General features: G+C 31.8%; 1 protein-coding gene and 1 long non-coding RNA gene across 3 annotated transcripts in view; both read right to left on the reverse strand.

Moving 5' to 3' along the window:
- The window catches only part of LOC140445136 (death-associated protein kinase related-like), a 467,123-nt gene that overhangs the window by 263,370 nt on the left and 183,918 nt on the right, over positions 1 to 19,835 (reverse strand). The gene's annotated exons all lie outside the window — the stretch shown is intronic.
- LOC140446938 (uncharacterized) overlaps positions 18,963 to 19,835 on the reverse strand; it is a 104,950-nt gene continuing 104,077 nt past the window's right edge. Inside the window, exon 3 of the long non-coding RNA XR_011951537.1 lies at positions 18,963 to 19,031. This is a non-coding gene — a long non-coding RNA (uncharacterized lncRNA). The remainder of the gene's footprint in view (positions 19,032 to 19,835) is intronic.

Consider the following 19,835-nt stretch of genomic DNA (forward strand, 5'->3'; position numbering starts at 1 on the left):
TTACATAATACATATACATAATACAGACTATTGTAGCTAATGCATGATCGTTAACATATATTTTGGTTTTTTATGACGCTGAATATTTTGTTTAATTATGGTCATACTAACTCTATTAGCTGCGTTTTCTTGGTTTATAGTATGAAAATAAATATGTCTAAAACCCAGCTGATGACAAATCTTGTATAAATACCTAGGTCACGAGATTCTCCTAGGAAAAGATAACCAAACCTTTGAGTTTCTCGGTCGTATAATCGACAAGTGAAACCACATTTTCAAATCGTCCGACATACCAATGTACGTCTTAGAAGAAAAACCTTTAATCAGAGTATTTTACCAGTGTTAACTTACGGAGCGGAAACGTTGACCATGACAAGAAGAACAGATAGAATCCGATTATTAGGGAGATCTATGTGCAGCAGTGAATAAGCGAAGATTATATGATGAGGAATTGGGATATAAATGGTTGTTATCATGTCAAGCATGCTCAAACTTGAACTGTCTAGCTAGAAAACTTAGTGGAACAAAAAAGTATTTTCAAGATGACTTAAATGAAATTTAGATAATTCATAATTTTTAATTTTAATGTGATTTATGCGATTTCATCGAAAGATGCAACCATTAGAACGCTATGTCGATAGAATCAAGCTGTCTTCTTTTTTATGTCATCTAGATACTATATGGAACTATTAGTCATAATATTGTATTAATGTGTAGTAGTAGCATTATTTCCAAGTTTGTTTACGAGAAAACACTCTCGCACAGGTAAAAAACGAAAAGGTCGCCATTACCCAATCTACCAATTAAACGTTCCCATGAAATCCAAAAATGGTCGTGAAGCGAACAACGAGTAAGAACGATGTTTGCGGTAATCAATTGGGATTAAATTTAAACAAATCGATTTGATTATTGAAATTAATATAAGCAATTGGTTGTTTATTAAATTAATGACCTATGATTATCTGCAATTACGTTTTTAATCTAATTAAATGCGACATTAATCATTCGCCTTTACGACACAAGGAAATGCAACCGTTGTCTGTACTGTTATTGTGTAGTCATATCCTGCGATTTAATCATAATCGAAGGTTATATGGAAGCTTTATCAGGAATAGGTTTATTATGTTTCATTCGCAGTCGAATGTCGTAAAATCACATATTTTTGTGCTAGACATCCAGTATGATTATTTAGACTATTGGATAACACATTTATTTATTAACAAAACATCGACTACAGTATTTATTATTTCTAGGCACGTTTTTTCTCCAAATTTACAAAAGTCACATTTGTTTGCCAGTCACATTTATTCTCCCTGTCAAATAGGTCGGGAACATTAACAAAAAAATTAAAATATTATAAAATTTATATAATTCACAATTTTTGGTAAGATATTTTATATTTTTCTCTCTCTCCAATGGCGCTACAGCCCAAATCGGGCATTGGCCTCCTCCAAACTATGCCTCCAACCTTGTCGGTCCCGCGCCGATCTTCTCCTTCGCCGAAGTTTAACGAATTCTGAGATCCGTGTCTCTTTGAACAGTTGGTAGAGTTCATGGTTATACCTGGATCTCCATATTCCGTTTTCGTTAATAGGTCCAAATATCTTTCTTAGGACTTTTCTTTCGAAGACTTCCAGTTTTCTTTTTGTCTCTTCTGTCATCACCCATGTCTCGCATGCATAACATACTATTGGTCTTGTAACATTTTTTTATATAATTAAAATATTAATTATTTTTATTCCTTTTACCCCCGTGATGATACGCTTATGTTCGGTTTACCGTCTTCAAAATTTTATTGAATGCCCGGAATTTCCTTGCGTCCGAAAGGTTTTTAATCCTTTCCGTCTTAATCCGGGTCTTTTATGATAGATTTGTAAATATTCCGAAGACTCGTATAGTAATTTTTCTGTAAAGACCCAATCTCGGGAAAAACCTAATCTAGGAGATTTGATATTCCATCACGTTTGTAGGTAGAAGTATACCGTTATGTTCAATGTTAGTTATAACCTTACCTTCTCAGAAATACATACAGCTGGCCTATCATTTTTGGGGGGAAGATACCCTCACCTTTTCTTGGGTAGCTTGGTAAAATTTTAGAGGAACCAAGTTACTTCTCGGTGGGCACTCGTAGAGAAAACAACTTATCGGTGGGCATCCGTCGAGTTAAGATGCTTAGTTCACAATATCGTATCTGCTACCTTACCGTCTCTGTGCATTTTCTTTATAAGTGTGTATACACTTGCTTATTAGAGTTTTTTTATCTTACACTATATTAGTTTAAGTATAGTTGTAAAGCACCTTCAAGGGTAAATAAATTCAGTGTTTAATACCAGTACAGTATTAACTTCAGTGAATTAAAGCAGCAGCCTTCAGGAATAATTACTGTAAGTGACATAATTTTAATATCTCCACCTATCTGGGCAAGTAACATGGTATAGCATCATATCATCTCCCATTATCTGGACGTATCGAACGATCATACATGTCTTCAAATGTAATTGAGAGTAGCTACTGAATTTTGCAGTCAGTTAAAGAACATTCTATATTTTTTTTGTTATGAACCAAATAATCGACTTAACCAAGTGCGGTTTGGTTAAATTTTTATGTTTTCACGTCAGTAAACTTTTTTGTATTTTTGTAAATTTAAATTTTATTAATTTTTGTTATCTTTTGTGTTTGTAATAATTTGTATTCAATTTTATTTGCTATAATATCTCGAGATTCGCCAAAACTTTATTTGTGCATGCTTGTGTTATACTTATATCTTTGTAAGGGTATTTTTTAATTATCTTTCTGCTATTTTTTTTATGTATACCTACCACCATTTTATAGTTGTTGGTGTATTTTTATTACTTGGGTTGCATTCAGCAGCGTCGTAATTGTGTTATTATATGCATGTGTCGTAATATTGTTATTGTTTCATGTATGTATTTTATTTGTCGACTCCTAACAAAGTTCCCTGATATATTTGCTTTTTACCTTTAAATATAACTATACCTTTGACTAGTAGAAAGATCAGGCTTATTAAGTTTCGTAGGTAAGTAAGTGTAACCTTATATATTTATTTTTTGTTTATGTAGAGTGTTGACCAAATTTATTCAATAATTAACTGTGATATCTTTTCTTGGGTTTGGTCTCAGAACCTAAACATCTTTCCTTATCTCTTTTCTTTTCTAAGGTTTCTTAATTTTCTCCTTAAACCCCAAAAAATTAAGTGGCGCCCTGTTCCCTATCTTATCTTATCTTTGGTAATTTTACCCATCTATATTTTTGTTCATTTCTGTGTCTTTTCCAATAGCTCTTATCGTATATTTACTTATTTCGTCCGTTGGACCCATTCCTGGTTTCAAAAGCTAGTTTCGAACCCACGACTCGCTCTCCACCAACCATCTGGCTGCCGTCCGCAGTGTCTCCATTGGTGACCTTTCTAGCACCATCCAAAAAAGGTTTCCGAGGTTACAGTCTGATAATAGTTTTGTAGACCCTGATTTTCGATCTCCAGTGTGTGTTTTTGGAGCAAAACACATGATCGAGTGAAAAATAAGCTTTGTTTCCCTTTACTATTCTTCTTTGGATTTCTGGTTCTTCTGTTCCATCCGTGTTTAATGCAACTCCTAAATATGTGAAACTTTCTACCGTTTCAATATCGTCCTCTAATTCAACTGTGCGTCTGTTTCCCCTAGCTCTTGCCTGTGTTAACTTTTTTGTTTTTTGAGTATTTATTTCTAGTCCGGTCTCTTTTGCCTTTTTAATTGTGAATATATTTTTGCCGCCTATTCTGTTATGCGGGACATGATGCTGATATCATCGGCATAGGAGGCAATCTGTGTTGATTTATTTGTTAGGAGATTACCTCTTCCTATATTCAGCTGTCTTATCACATATTCCAAGGTCAGGTTAAATAGTGTCGGTGCCAGCCCGTCTCCTTGCTTTAATCCTTGGGCTATCGTAAAGTTTTCAGTGAGCTCATTTTGGACTCTGACAGTTGCTATTGACGAATCCATTGTTGTTTTTACCAGTCGGATGTATTTTTGGGGGATATTAAAGCTCTGCAATATTTGATATAACTTGTTCCTATTAATTGAGTCGTAGGCTTGTTTGAAATCTATGAATATGTTGTGGACGTCAATTTCGTATTCCCACCATTTGTTTAAAATTTGTTTCACTGTGAATTGTTGGTCAGTTGTAGATCTTCCTTGTCGGAAACCGGTTTGATATTCCCCGACAATATTTTCAGTTAGTTGTTGGAGTCGTTTCTTTAGTATGTAAGTAAAAATTTTGTACGCCGTGCACAAGAGGGTTATGCCGCGATAATTTTCGCATTTCAGTTTATCCCCTTTTTTATAGATTGGGCATATAATCCCGGTTTTCCAATCACTAGGGATCTTTTCATCATTCCAAATCTTGTTCATGAGCACATGCATTTGTCCTACTAGGTGATCGCCACCTAATTTATAGAGCTCAGGGGGAACGTTGTAAATACCTGGAGCCTTATTGTTCTTTTGTGCTCGTATTGCCTGTTTTACCTCTTCCATCGTTGGGGGTTCTATATTTTTGGTGTCTCCCTCATTGTGATGCATGTCCATATGCTCTTCATTTTCTTGTGTCCCTAAAAGAGTTTGGAAATAGGTTTTCCAGACTGATTTTATTTCTTTTGAATCACTGGTTATTTGCCCTTCTTGATTTCTGCATAGATTTGTTCGGGGTTTGTATCCTTCTCTTAAATTGAGTAGATATCTGTACGCCTGTCTTATATTGTTGCTTTGAAGATTTTCTTCCATTTTCTGTATATTGCCGTTTTCGTATTTTCTTTTCTCTGTTCGGCATATTTTATCGGCCCTCCGTCTTGCATCTTGGTAACTTGCCCTTCTTTCTCTGGTTCTTCTTTCCATACATTTCTTGTGTTCTTCATTTCTTTTCTGTATGACCTTATTAAACTCGTCATTGAACCATTCCCTTTTTGTATTTTATATAACATATATATATATATATATATATATATATATATATATATATATATATATATATATATCACTACATATAAATTTCATGGCTGCAACATATAAATAGTAAATATAAATATTACTCATTACATGCATACAAACTGGGCCCAATTGATGTTTTTAGAAAAACTGAAAGAAATGGGATAGAATTAAATATAATTAGAGTGGGTTGTGAAATTTCCATTTAAATAACGCTTATTAACAATTCAATCATTTAACAAATCATAAATGTCGGTCCAACAGTAAGATTACAATGCAACCTACACTCATATTAGTATAAATTGAACTGAAACTACCTGAATCTGGAAACCAGAACAAACAAATCAGGCGACCAAAGCCATAAAATAAAAAGGCGTATCGAAATTTTCAGGGTCACTTTCATTAAAATGAAAAAAAAAATCTTTCAAAACTTTCCGAACTATCAGATTTAAAACCATTGGATAATATATATAAGATATATCGATAGGGTGGCGCGAATATTTGGACTACTTAATTAGAACAAAAAACATACATACTGTTTCACAGCCTAATACAAGGCAAAAATAAAGAAAGAAACAATTGAAAAATTTGAGAAAATGATTTGTGATTAAACGAGAAAAAATTGTCAGAGACACAGATGAACAGAGCGAGCCCATTATTGACATTTGTAAAAAGAAAAACTTTCATAAACCAAATGAGAAAAGGCACACTGATACGTAGTGGAAACGATATATAAATCAACGAACACAAGTGCCTGAAGACGAATAAGAAATTATTAAATTCGTCCTAATTTTTTTACTTCATTTCGGTACATATTGTATAATCGATTACAATGTATCCATATATGCGTGTCAACTTTCCATCAAAACGTTTGTACGCATAGTATAAACGCAACTTAAACTTAAGAGTTAGATAAGAAATCTGCCTCCTTCAATGTTCATCGGCGACCTTATGTTTATTCAATTGAAAAATATCAGGATGTGTCGTTTGATTGAGTAACACTCTGTAAATGCTCGGCGCCAGTTCGACATTATGCACTTGCATTCCATAGCTGGTAGACAACGAGTTTGTTTGCATGTAGGTAGTTAATAATATTATTGGGTATTTTAAATAAAATACGGTATGGAAATGACACGGTTGATGTGTAAATATGACAGGAAATAAAGGCCTTCGGGAGACAGGCGGAAAACAGTAGAAACTGTCTTCGGATAAGTATTGGCTATTATCGAATTCCTAATGATTGAATAGTATAAATCCTAATAAACAATTGGCTGAATGCTTCTTTGTAGACATTAAACAAATGATCGTGAATAGTCTGCTAGTTCTTAGGCCTATGGTATACAAGGAAGATAACTATAAGGTAGTTTTTAGGTAGTTAGTTCTACGCTTCAACCGCCTATCCATGGTTTTACACAAGTACTCATTTTATTCGGTGTGAGTCAACCTGAGGCCTTTAGATATGTTAAAAAATATCTAGATGTTTTATTGCAAATTCGTATCTGAACCTAAAATACGTGCCATCGACTTGTAGCGCAAGCCAAGTGGTACAAAATGCCAGCTTAAGTTTAAAGTGCACTACAAGAATAATTTGTTCAAAAGCACTTTTGTATTCTCAACTACACTAATGTTAATGTAGAAATTAATTTCCACGCCATGGAAATTTGCAGCACGGAATTGAGACCTCATAATCGATAAAATGCACCCTACGTATTGCAGTTATCGTTAGACATACTCACATCCTTACAATTCAACCATTTTGTCTCTAATCTTTTTTACTAGGAGTAAATTTTATTTTGTACATTTATTTTGTACATTTGTTACTGTGCTCTATATTTTACTTCTTTTTCTGGATCTTCTAAGATCTTCAGCACCTTATTAACTGAGCATTCTTAACCTAGAATTCTTTATTATATTAAAAAAACATACATAACTTAATTTGAGATGCAAATTCCATATTTTTGAGTTAATAGGTGCGCTTAATTGATTAGTATTATATTAATACATCTTGTAACGTTATAATCGTCACATGTTTGTTATTTTTCTTTAAATAATTATTTTATTTCAAATTCTTTTGATTTTACTCATTTATTAACTTTATCTTTTATGTTACTATTTTTATTCTAAAAATAGTTGGCGCTCAACTCTTATAGTTAACGATTAACTTTCTATTTACTAAAGATTCTTTCATAATCTAAACTCCAATTATTTTAATTTTCACATAATATTTTAATTCTGTGCCCACTCAAGTCCACAAAGTATATATGCCAGTTGCCTACTCTTTGACTTCTGTTATGTCAGCTGTACTTCAATTCTGAAGAAAGGGAAGTTGTCGTTCATCTATAAAAAGGCATGCTTCAATTGAAAATAGATTTATATTGTTTAAAACTTCTCTGGGGTAAGTTTATATTTAAGATTTAACCAATGTCCAGTGTCTTTTTATATAATTTTATTTTAAACCAGTTGCAGTTGGTATCTTTAATATAATTTAAGTAATTTTTTTAATAATTATTATATTCATTATATATATATATATATATATATATATATATATATATATATATATATATATATATATATATATATATATATATCCCACGTTCTCTTTCTGCTCGTGAAATGTGACTGAAATCAAGCCTGCAGCGACGACTGTTTTAACATGTCGTCCTTCATTTTGTTTTTAACTTTTAACGTATTTAGTAATTTTAAAGTGTTTTTTTAACAGTAATTTTTAAAGTGTAATTGCAACTTCAGTATATCATGTTATTTAACGTTGTTGTTTCTGCCACGAATCTTACATTCGGGTAAGTTTTTTATAGTTTTTTATAGTTTTTTATAGCCTTTTTTTGGCACCATTCAAACTGTTACAACATAGTAATTTTCTTTGTAGACCTTGATAAAGGTGGCAAAAAACCACCGAAAGCTTGGATTCAGAATAAATAGTACGCCTTAGCAAAGCTCTGTTTTTATTGACTACCACACCCAAAAAGAAAAAAGTATTTACATATATATATATATATATATATATATATATATATATATATATATATATATATATATATATATATATATATATATATATATATATATATATATATAGTAAACTCTTAAATATTGGGGAAATCTGCAAGAAATACTCTAATGTGTATCAATTGTTTCGCCGAAAGTTTTCGCCAAAGAGAATTAATTTGGCTTCTTCAGGGCTGAAAGAGAATAAATTATAATTAGCTACCATATATTATCTATTAAAACATTATTAATCTTACCGTAACTTAGACTCTTAGACTCTTACCGTTAATGTTTTAATAGATAATATATGGTAGCTAATTATAATTTATTCTCTTTCAGCCCTGAAGAAGCCAAATTAATTCTCTTTGGCGAAAACGTTCGGCGAAACAATTGATACACATTAGAGTATTTCTTGCAGATTTCCCCAATATTTAAGAGTTTACTATTTAACTAATCTGCAAAGATTAAATTTCTTTTCCTATATATATATATATATATATATATATATATATATATATATATATATATATATATATATATATATATATCTTTAGGGAAGCTTTAAAATATCAAAAAGGAATTATCATAGGAGGAGAAATAATTAACAATATACGGTACGCTGACGATACTGTGATTCTAGCTGAAAACATCGACGATCTGCAGGAGCTAATCAATAGAGTTGACATGGAATGCACAAATTGGGGACTGTCGATAAATATCGATAAAACTAAATACATGGTGACCAGTAAAGTGGATATCGGCGCAACCCAACTGATATTAAACCAACAACCGCTGCAGAGAGTTCAGAGATTCAAATACCTTGGATGTTGGATTACCCAAAATCTGGATCCATCCTTCGAAATTCGATGTAGAATTGAACAGGCAAGAAACTCATTTCAAAAATTCAAGCCTCTATTATCCAATAACTCATTAAATTTGGAAATCCGTGAAAAGTTTACAAGATGTTACGTGTAGTCTGTACTTTTGTATGGATGTGAAACTTGGACTTTAAACGCCGATATCATGAATAAAATCGAGGCGTTTGAGATGTGGTTGTATCGAAGGATACTAAAAGTTCCATGGACTGGCAGAACCAGAAACGAAGAAGTTCTTTAAAGAATGGGACATCAACGAACTCTATTAAATATTATTAAGAGGCGTAAACTAGAATATCTTGGACATATAATCAGAGGACCAAGATATGAGTTCCTTCGGCTAATTCTCAACGATAAAATCGAAGGAAAGAAATGGATAGGACGGAAGAAACTCTCTTGGTTGAGGAATTTGCGGCAGTGGACAGGTTTGACAGCGGACCAATTGCTACACGTAGCGCAAGACCGAGATCAGTATAACAATATTATAAACATGGTAGTCGCCGACGTTCCGTAGGGATATGGCACTCTAAGAAGAAGATATTCATTTTATCCTTACCAATTTGCTATTTAATATTGTAATTATTTGTAATTTTCATCTTCATATGGCAAGGAAATATTTAAAAGGTTATCATGCTACTAACACAACGTTTATTTTTTAGTTTTTTGGCCTGATTTATTTATATTTTTCCTGTCCCGCTTGCTCGGACAGGACCTCCCTAGGACCAAATGGCCAACCATAGGGACTAATATACTGCAGTAGGTGACCGCTGCTATGAAAACTCAACATATCTCTGAAGACAATTCAAACCAGTATCTGGAGCTAGCAACAGCACTAGCTGCATTATACAATCCATCCAACCAGCATTTGAAGTCACCAACAAGTAGTCCTGTCCAGCTATACGAAGACAACAATATTTGCCATAAGTATCATTTTAAAATTTTTGTAAAGCTGTAGGCAATATTTGCTGTTTTTTTTTTTGTAATTTAATATTAAAATTTCACATTTTTTATATTCTATTTATGTTAATATTATTTATTTAATTTGTATATATGTATGTTATTTATATAAATAGTGCTAAGGAAACAAATGTATGATCATTATAATGACGGAGCTCATAACACCTGCTCCGAAAAAAATACATTTCAAGAAGAAAAAACCGGCTAACAAAGGTTTTAACAAAAAAAGTAAAACAGTAGGCGGTAATGTAGACTATAGCGGAGCTTTATACTATGTTTTCTGTATTTTTAAAATATAAATAATAGGTATATGTATTTAAAATTAAATAAGGTAATTTTTTTATTTTTTATATTTTAAACAAATTCAATATAATATTATATTTGCTCCTAACGCCACCTGTTATCGTATTAACAAAGCATAGAAGCACACGGTGTTTACTTATGGCAAACCTGTCAAATTCAGACCAAATATTAATAATAAAATATATATAAATATCATTTGATAGCAAATTTAATTATTATATAAACTAAATAATATGTTTAAAAATAATAATTGTATTTACATAAAATTATTTTAAAACAAGAATTACTATAAAAATTTAAACGGATGATTCAATGTTGATATTAATCGGATGACATTTATGACTTTTAATAAATTTTAACGATCGTTACGAATCGAATCTTTTAGTGACAGATATTCTTTTAATTTTTTACTTCTCATTTACTGTCTATACTTTGCTAGTCATTTTTACATTTACTGTCTATACTTCATGCAGTTTTTAATTAAAACCTGCTTAGAATAAATATATGATGACTAGTAACGAATTGATCCAGATAAGTGAATCGATGTCAAGAACCGTTATTCCATGACGCTACCCCTGACGACGCCATCTTGTGGCGATAGTTCCGTGACGCTCGTCATAACATTTTACTGTAGAGAAAAAAGTAATACAACGCCAGCATAGAAGCTTCGTTTTACAAACAAGGAATTTCACAAGAATGAAGAAATGAAACAACATAACTGGTGAGCAATCCAGAATTGCTCACGAGAATGGATTTGAAGATGACAACAATACCATATGTAAAATGATTATCAGAAAAACTAAAAAGAACTGCATCTATAAAATACCTTGTGAATGCAACAATTTTTAAGTGGGAAAAACAGCAAGATCACTAAATGTCAGGATAAACGAGCATGAATCCTACATCAAAAACAGATTCTAAATTATGCAAACCTGGGACAATGAGCACAGAGTACAAAGGAAAGATGCAATAATAGTCGTGAAAGAAGCACAGTAAAAAGATAAACATCAAAGAAGTATCTTACTTAATAAAGAAAATATTCTTTTTGAAAACGATTTCAGGACTGGAAATCAAACGTAATATAAATACATACATATAAATACAATATTTAAAAAGATTTAAATGTAGCAAAATGTAGCATTTTGCAAATTATTATAGGAAACATTTTAACCATTTTGCAGAATAAGCTGCACCATAAAATAAATGAATTTAAAAAATAAATCACAATAGTATAATTAATTGGCCGACAGAAAAATTTCAATATTAACTGTTCGTTATATATTTAGATTAAGAAATAAACGCTCAAAATTTTAAATTAATTACTCCGGAATTGTTGGCAATTGATTAATTTCTTATAGTAGTATTGATATTGACCTTGATTATTGAAACACTGCGCAAAAAAACAGACTTTAATTGATTATGAACTTACGCACAAATAATGTTCTTAATCTTAACTTAATCGATACCAAATAAAAAGTTGGGTTAATTTGGAGGAGTGCCGAACTATAAATATCATTTCATTATCATCATAAATTTGAGGGAGGTTCACATAAAAGGACTTTTTTTATCATGTTAATGATTTTTTTTGTATTGTTTTTGTATTGTGTAAGAATCCTTACTAGATATTAAAAAAACATATATGATAAAAAGAATACAAGAATGATAATATTAAAAAAAAAATACTTCCCCATTTGCATATTTTCATAGGGGTTCATTTTCTCAGAAAACTTTCACTCTATTGTATAAGGCTTAACCGTCAATAGCGTTTATTTTATTATGCATATTTACAAACTTGTCTAAGAGATGTATAATCTCTCTTTGCAGGACCTTATATTATTATATTATATACCAACTTTAATCTTATATACTAAAAGGCTAAGCCCTTTTCTTGTGCGCAATACTCCTCCTAAACGGTGATAGATAGGAGAATAATTTTTTCGAATAATTAAACAGATTGTTGAGTAGATTCCCCCTAAGGTTTAAAATTTAAAAAATTCGAACCGGTTTAAAAATGGCGGCCATAAAATGAATTTTTCCTATAGTAAAGTATAGGAATTCAATATTATACACAATGCAACAACGCGTCAATTCTCGAATGCTGGAATGCACCAACAAGTGTTTCCACTTAAGGAATAACGATAATGACCACTCAAAATTCGGGATCCTCCTGTCTCCGATTTTAATTTATGGGGTCTGTTTTACACTATCTGATGAGTTGGTATTTTTTTATTTTTATGTTTAGTTAGAAAGTATTCTGTTTCCAACAAGTGCAGCGTGTGTGAGGTGTTGTGATTGATATTTAGAGATTTAGACTACGTTTTGAGTTTAATACTTGAAGAATTAAATAATGAGGTAAGCATTACTTTGTTTTTAATTTATTAGTTAGAAATATATTATTAATTTTGTTGGGAATAAGCCACAATTTTACTTTAAATTAGGTTTATTTTAAATAAATAAATAAAAAATAAACTTTTTATAAAGTAAAATTGTGGCGTATTCTCAAAAAAGTGGAACAGCAGGCGGTAGTGTAGACTAGCGTGGAGCATCATACTGTTTTCTGTATTTTTTAAATTTAAATAATATTTAAATATAAATTTAGTTAGTTAGTTAGAGTTCTCAAACCGACTTCTTTTTCTTAAACGTGGCATTTTACAATCTAAAATATGCAAAAAAAAGTTACTTCCGGTTTTACTTCCGTTTTTTATTTAAGAGGGGCGGAGTCTAACAATCATATTGTTTCCGTTTCCTAATGTAAATCTTCCTGAAAATCCTAAAAAACTACTGTATCGATTTTCAATTTAAAAAAATGGGCGTCCATACAGTTTATTTTTAGGATTTTTGGAACATTTACACCAGGCGACGGAAACGATGGATCGTTAGACTCCGCCCCTCTTAAATATCAGCAAAACTTACATCAAAACTCGATGTCGAGTTGGTCCGCTAGTATATATTATAGTACTCGTAATGTAACAAACACTTTGTAATATAAATATTAAAGCGTCGCCGAATGGTTCCAAACAGATGCTGATTTATTAATTGAACTTTTAACCGAGCCGCCATAAAACATGCAACCTCATATCAAAGTCCTAAATAATAGAGGCGATATAAATCAAAAAGTCTAATTTAACAGTGGAATAAGAATTCTACAACCAATTAGAATGATGTTAATTAATCTCCGCAACAGATAAGAATGTTAGCAATGAAAATATGCGTTAAATTTTTATCGAATTAACTAATCGATGTAATATAATAGAGCGTCTTGCGCTCTGGCTGTGTTTATTTTCATTGATCAAACTTAATTTGTTTCTACACAGTTTGATTGATACTTACTTTTCCATATTTTGTAAATATAGGAATAGGATATTTAGAGTAAATTAATATGTTTTTATGTATGAATATTTAGAAACTCACAAGCAATACAGAAAACTATATGAGAATTAAAAAAAATTACAGAACGATCCATGAAAACCTTACATGACAAGAATGTTGATATAGTAAACTAAAAACAGTACAAAGATGTACTGCTTATAAGTAGAAATCAGTACTATATACTAGAAATTAAAAAAGTATGTAATGAAAATCTATCTAAATCCGTAAACTAATTTTCGAAACCAAATTCAGATTTTTGCTTTAATCTGTGCCTTCTAAGAATTGCAAGGCAAAACAGACGTTGATAAAGATGTTAATAGAGACATGGGGAATCTAAAAATTGCATTCCACGACATGTCTCCTCAACTAAGCAAAAATCCTTTGGTTTGGCGAATTTGGTTTCTAGTACTCGTACAGAGTATATCGGAATAAAAGGAAAAAGACAGTTAAGATTTGATTTCACGTACAGTGCGTCTGTGTATCCGCTTATACGTATTTGCGTCTATACGAAGCCATGTTAGAATTGCTTCCTAAGACAGAAAAGATTTATTTTCACTTTCAGAGCGACTGTGAATATCCATCTCTGATGATCCCTATTAAGGTGAAATACGTATAAGCAGATACACAGACGCACTGTACGTGAAATCAAATCTTAACTGTCTTTTTTCTTTTATTCCGATATACTCTTTCGCTAAGGGTTTTTGCTTAGTTAAGGAGACATGTGGAATGCAATTTTTAGATTCCTCATGTCTCTATTAACATCTTCATCAACGTCTGTTTTGCCTTGCAATTCTTAGAAGGCACAGATTAAAGCAAAAATCTGAATTTTAGTTTGCGGATTTTAATATCAGATGTCGCTATTTGCGTCTATACGAAGCCATGTTAGAGTTAAATGGTTGGCATATGTTAAATTTGTGTCAAATCATGAATTCCGTTTATGAAAGCATGAAATTTTATATAAAAAAAAAGATAAAACGAATAAATAATAACATCAATTAAGATAATTTCCGATTTTATTGCTGGCTGTGCACATAACAGTTCCATACAAAAAATTTTAATTAGTATTTTACGTTTTTCTCCATTAATGTTTACGATAGGTAACGTCCTTGAACACTAGCTGTATCTATATTCACCGTTTATAAAGATTATTTTAAAATGATCTCGACTTGCATTGCTAAATATTTAGTCACCATCTTTGTCATGATCAGCGATCGGAATTCCTTAACGCTGACCCATCCAAAAAAGCTTCGGGCAAACTCCAACCGATACAGAGGCGGTTGGTAGTTGATAAATACAAATCAATAGATCAATAGAAAAAACAAATTAACATTTTCCGCCTTCAGATTTTTTATAAAAACATTAAATCTTAAAGATTATAACAATTATTAATATTTATTGCAAAAAATATACTTTACAGGATTTATTTTAACTGTTATTTAAGTTCAATAACAATTGTTAAAGGCATTCAACTCATTTTTGGGCAAAAACTGATGTTTTTAGTAATCACTACTGGTTTATTAAAAGCGAAACTGGTTTCGCTAAATTAAAATGATAGGAACAATGAAAAATGAAGTATACAAAAATATTGTATTATTAATATTAAAATTAATTTCAGGCCTAGAACGTGTAAGAAGAATTTATAAGAAAGTTATGAATAATATAGAAAAGGCAAAATTAATTATCTCAAAAGTGAAAAACTGATTGTAATAAGAATCACATTTTACATTTGCTTTTGACATTTCGATTTCCAATCCGGACATATATGACTTAAACGTTCAAAAAGTGACCACACAGAAGAGCAGATATATTTGTTCTAACATCCTGGAACGCATCGAAAGACACTCAGTCATCCTGTCAAGGGTCATAACTTGGAGCCAAAGATGGATTTTTTTAATATGACTCTGAAACCATGCGGTAATACACGCAGTGGACTCCAAACTCCATTCAGAGAGTCAAAAAAATGAGGATCAGTAAGCTCAAATTCAAGAAGATGTTGAATGTTTTCTTCGATATACCGGGCGTAGATCACAGAAAAGTAATCAGATAATCGATATTACTACATAGACATTTCACGAAATCTCAGAGAAAAAAATAAAAAAAGGTCCGACATGTGGAAATAGAACTCCTAGATTCTCCATCATGACAACGCGTAAAGGATAATTTGTTAAAAACCATTTAATAGGGTGCTTGCTCCCTTATCCCAAATCTTAAAATACATATCCAATTTTTAACCATATTTTTTCTTCCGTCGAAAAAGTTACCTAATTGGCAGAAACGTTTGTAAAAATACTTCCTGCAATAAAGTATTTCGGTTATGCAATGCACAATGCAGCAAAATAAGTCAGCACGATGATTGTTACACCACTGTTCGACTTACAAATTGATTTTGTAACTCTTGATATAGTGAAGCATAGAGAACTAATCTGATTTGAATATAATAGTAGTTCTCCATGAAAAAATATGTATAAGAAACATTTTCAAGGTCGTCCATGGATTTGCGGTAGCTAATGAAGTTGGGGCTGAAAATAACTGACTGGTTTATATATAATATTATGACATGGTATTTTGTAAATCGATATATCTTTTTCTCTTATCTTTTTTGTATCTTTTTGAAAACGATTTCATCTTTTTCTCTTATCTTTTTGTATCTTTTTAAAAACGATTTCCGGGATGGAAATCGAAGCTTCAAACAACAGTTATAAAATGTAGTTTTCATTTCAATAAATTGTGGCTTAATCCAATAGAATTAATGGTTGGCTTAATTATAATATTATACTTAGATAAGCCATAAGAAAATAGTTCTTTAGATATCCCGCTAATTGCTAACTCTAGCTACCTATTATCATTTCCTTTTTATGTTTCTATAACTTTTAATTCCTATATATAGTTATTGTTTATACAGTGCAAAAGTATTTGTATTTTCAATTGTTATATTCATAATATTTTTTTTAAGTTAAACTTCATCCCAACAACTTTTTTATACTTTTTAAATTCACGCTCATTTGTGTCGATGTCGTTTAGGCACACAGTTGAAAGGTCCTAGCAGCAGGTATGCTATAATAGCGACAATTTTATCACCTGAGGCTGTAGTTAATACAGGGGTAGTTGTGCTGAAAAAGATCACATTTGTGTCAGAGACCGCGACCGTTACTGCCTTCTGTGATTGTTTTGTTGTTTGCTCCATGGAACGTGTAAAGGCCCTCTTCGCCAGTTCACGTTAGCGAAGAGAAATATCAAATAGGCGCCAAAATAGACAGTTTTGCCATATCCCAGTGATTGTAAACCATAAATATTGAGGAGAAAAACTATATTCACGTTACGTTCATTCCCGTATTTAGATTTTGTCTTTTTCTATTATGTATTTTCTATTTCTCTTTGCCGATGAAGAACGGCTCTCCACATCAAATCCCGGCTTAAGCGGTTTTGTAATAGTAATAAATATATAGTATTAATACTAATTTAAAACATTTAAAATGGAATTCAATAGATTTTATTCGTGACCAATCAAATTATTTATGAGCAAAGAGTAGAAATCAAACGGACCTATCATATTAACTATGTGTTTCAAAAATCAACATTAAAAAGTTTACGATTTATGCCATAAAAATAAAAAATAGACATTTAAATTAAAAAAATAATAAAACAAATTCAACTCAGAGAATAGGCAAACCTCCTCATCTTCTGTCCTTTATCCTTCGTAAGGATGTAGTAAAGTTATGTCATTCGGTAGACTATTGCTGTCCTTTTATCTTATGTATCTGTACATCTTGTTTTGCTTCCGAGACTGAGTAATCAGTTGTTCTTTAGGTGGTCTGACAAGTGTAATAGAGATCATCCTCTAAATCTTTTGCAAGCTACATCGCTTTCAACTATCAATCTTGCTATACCTTTTATTATAACACTAAGTGTCCAGAGTATCTTAGTATATTTTGGTTTATAGGTCTTATCCATAAATAATATCTCCGTTATAACGAGTTCATTGGTAATTTTAATTTTAATAGTACTGAGTTATTGGTGGGGTGTGCTACATTTGGCATGCGCATTACTCTTCGATAGACCCTCATTTCGATAGCCGTTGTACGTTTAGAATCAGATTTTTTTAATGGTCCACGTTTTCTAAGCGTATGCAATGGGAAAAACTGATGCTCGCTCGTCAAATTCTATACCGAATTCGCACTGTACACGTTAAATAGAATTGGGGAGACACCACATACCTGTCGAACTCTAGAACTTTATTTAAATTTAAACCGCTACTGCAATCACCTTCAATATCCGCTACAGGATGGTGAAATGCTAAGTATGGTCCATATTGTTATACAGCGTAGAGAAATGGACGTTAAAAATATTTTCCATTAACAAGTTCGAGGCCTCGAAATGTGGACCTTGTGAAGAATGTTCCGGATACCATGGACACATAGGGTGGGAAACGAGGAAGTCTTAAGAAGTGCAAATGCTGAGAGAGAATTACTCAGCTTAATTAAGGTACGAAAAATTGGATATCTGGGCCATATCATAAGAGAAAAAAAAATACGCAATCCCACAACTAATTATTCAAGGAAAGATTGAGGGCAAGAGCGGAGTAGGTCGCAAACAAATGTCGTGGCTACGAAATAAAAAAACTGGACAGGCATAAATAACATTGGCGAGCTTTTGCATGCCGCAAAAGATAAACGTCTGGCCTTAAGATAATTTGCCAACGCACTATATGCACTATGCACGGCACTGTAAGATGTTATTTAGGATTTGTATTGTTGACAGCTTCATTAATCTTTTTTTTTTATTTATGGGTGTCCCTTACGTGTCTCTGCGTTAATGCTTCTCTAATTTTTCTGTTTCTTTTGGAATTAATGTGTGTCTTTTTCTTTTAACTATCTTACTAGCCAGCTTAGTGAAAATTCTTGTAGTAAAATCTTCTAGTGGATGCACAGTCGGAGGATTATTTTACTTTCACATAGATTACAGAGCTCCTCCATCACTAACTGACAAGAATATAATTTATTTGCTTTTTATACCTCTCTTCAGCAGAAGTCCATGTTGACATCCTGCGCGGACGATGTTTGAACATTATGTTTATTACACTAAGTTGCCGATGGCGCATTGGAGAAGCCGTTAACTTCTGCATTCCTTTCACCTAGTCCAAACTTTCCTACCGTTCCTTTTAATTGATCGTCTACTTTTGTGACTACTATTACGACTACTGTGTTAGAAACAGTTTTATAAGTAGGAGTATCGGGTGTTATGTTTCTTCTAGTATGTCTTCTGCCACACCTGATGTTTATATACACCTGTACTATGTGCATTTTTGCGTTTCGGTGGCCTCAGTAGTGATAAAACTTCTAGAAACCTTTTACAAAGCATACCCGTTAGATCATAGAATAAAGGACGACGGTAGTAATAAAATCTATATCCAAATACATGTTTAATTAGCTTTAATACTTAACTGTACTTTACGTTACTTTAAGGTTGATTACTTACGACTAGTAAATTATATAGGAAATATAAATGGTTGATATTTCCGGTTCTTCCAAACATTACATACCTGAAACAACAAAATAAGAGTTAATAAATTTTTAATAACCTTTTTGGAATATTAAATTCATACATAACAATCAAGCAATCAAACAATTCATATAAATACAATAAAGTATTGTACCATGTAACTTTCCACCTCTAAAATATCTCTTGATTCAATCTTAACCTTTTATAATCCAATAAAATATATTTGTTAAAAATCTGTATATATTTTACATTGACCTGTCGCCAACGAAGTTATTTCCTATAAAATAAAACTTATTCATATTGAAATTTTATTTTCTGTCGAGATTTTAAATCTCATATATCAAAATTTAAATTTCAAGGTTTTTCGGTTTCTGTTAAAACTTAATAATATCTACATATATATTCTCGACGGTCGCACATTTTTTTCAAATTGTTATACTTTTTCTCGTTAATTATGTGAAACACAAATCAAGCATTTAATCCACACAAAAGGATTTCGCTTTTCTACTAAACGATCTCTACTTGTTTCCACACCATATTCCACAGGCATTCCTTCTCTATTTATAGTTATAAGCCCTTGATGAGCCTTGGCTTCCCTTAAAATCAGGGTTCTCTAATCAGAGCCAGTCTTCTCCATGTTCTTATTCCTAACACCTGTAGATCTGCTTCCACATCATCCAGGAAGCATTTTTAGTCATCCGAAATTCTTAGGATTCGTCTTTCAAAGTGTCCAAGCAGCTAAAAAAGTAAAGTAAAGTTCGTGTAATCTTCTGGCTAAGGTCTAGTGTTAGGGTTTTCAGGTTGCGCAAGCGCCCCTAACATGACTTAACGACTACTTTCGTAG

The sequence above is a fragment of the Diabrotica undecimpunctata genome, chromosome 7, assembly GCF_040954645.1.
Source record: "Diabrotica undecimpunctata isolate CICGRU chromosome 7, icDiaUnde3, whole genome shotgun sequence".
Classification (NCBI taxonomy): domain Eukaryota; kingdom Metazoa; phylum Arthropoda; class Insecta; order Coleoptera; family Chrysomelidae; genus Diabrotica; species Diabrotica undecimpunctata.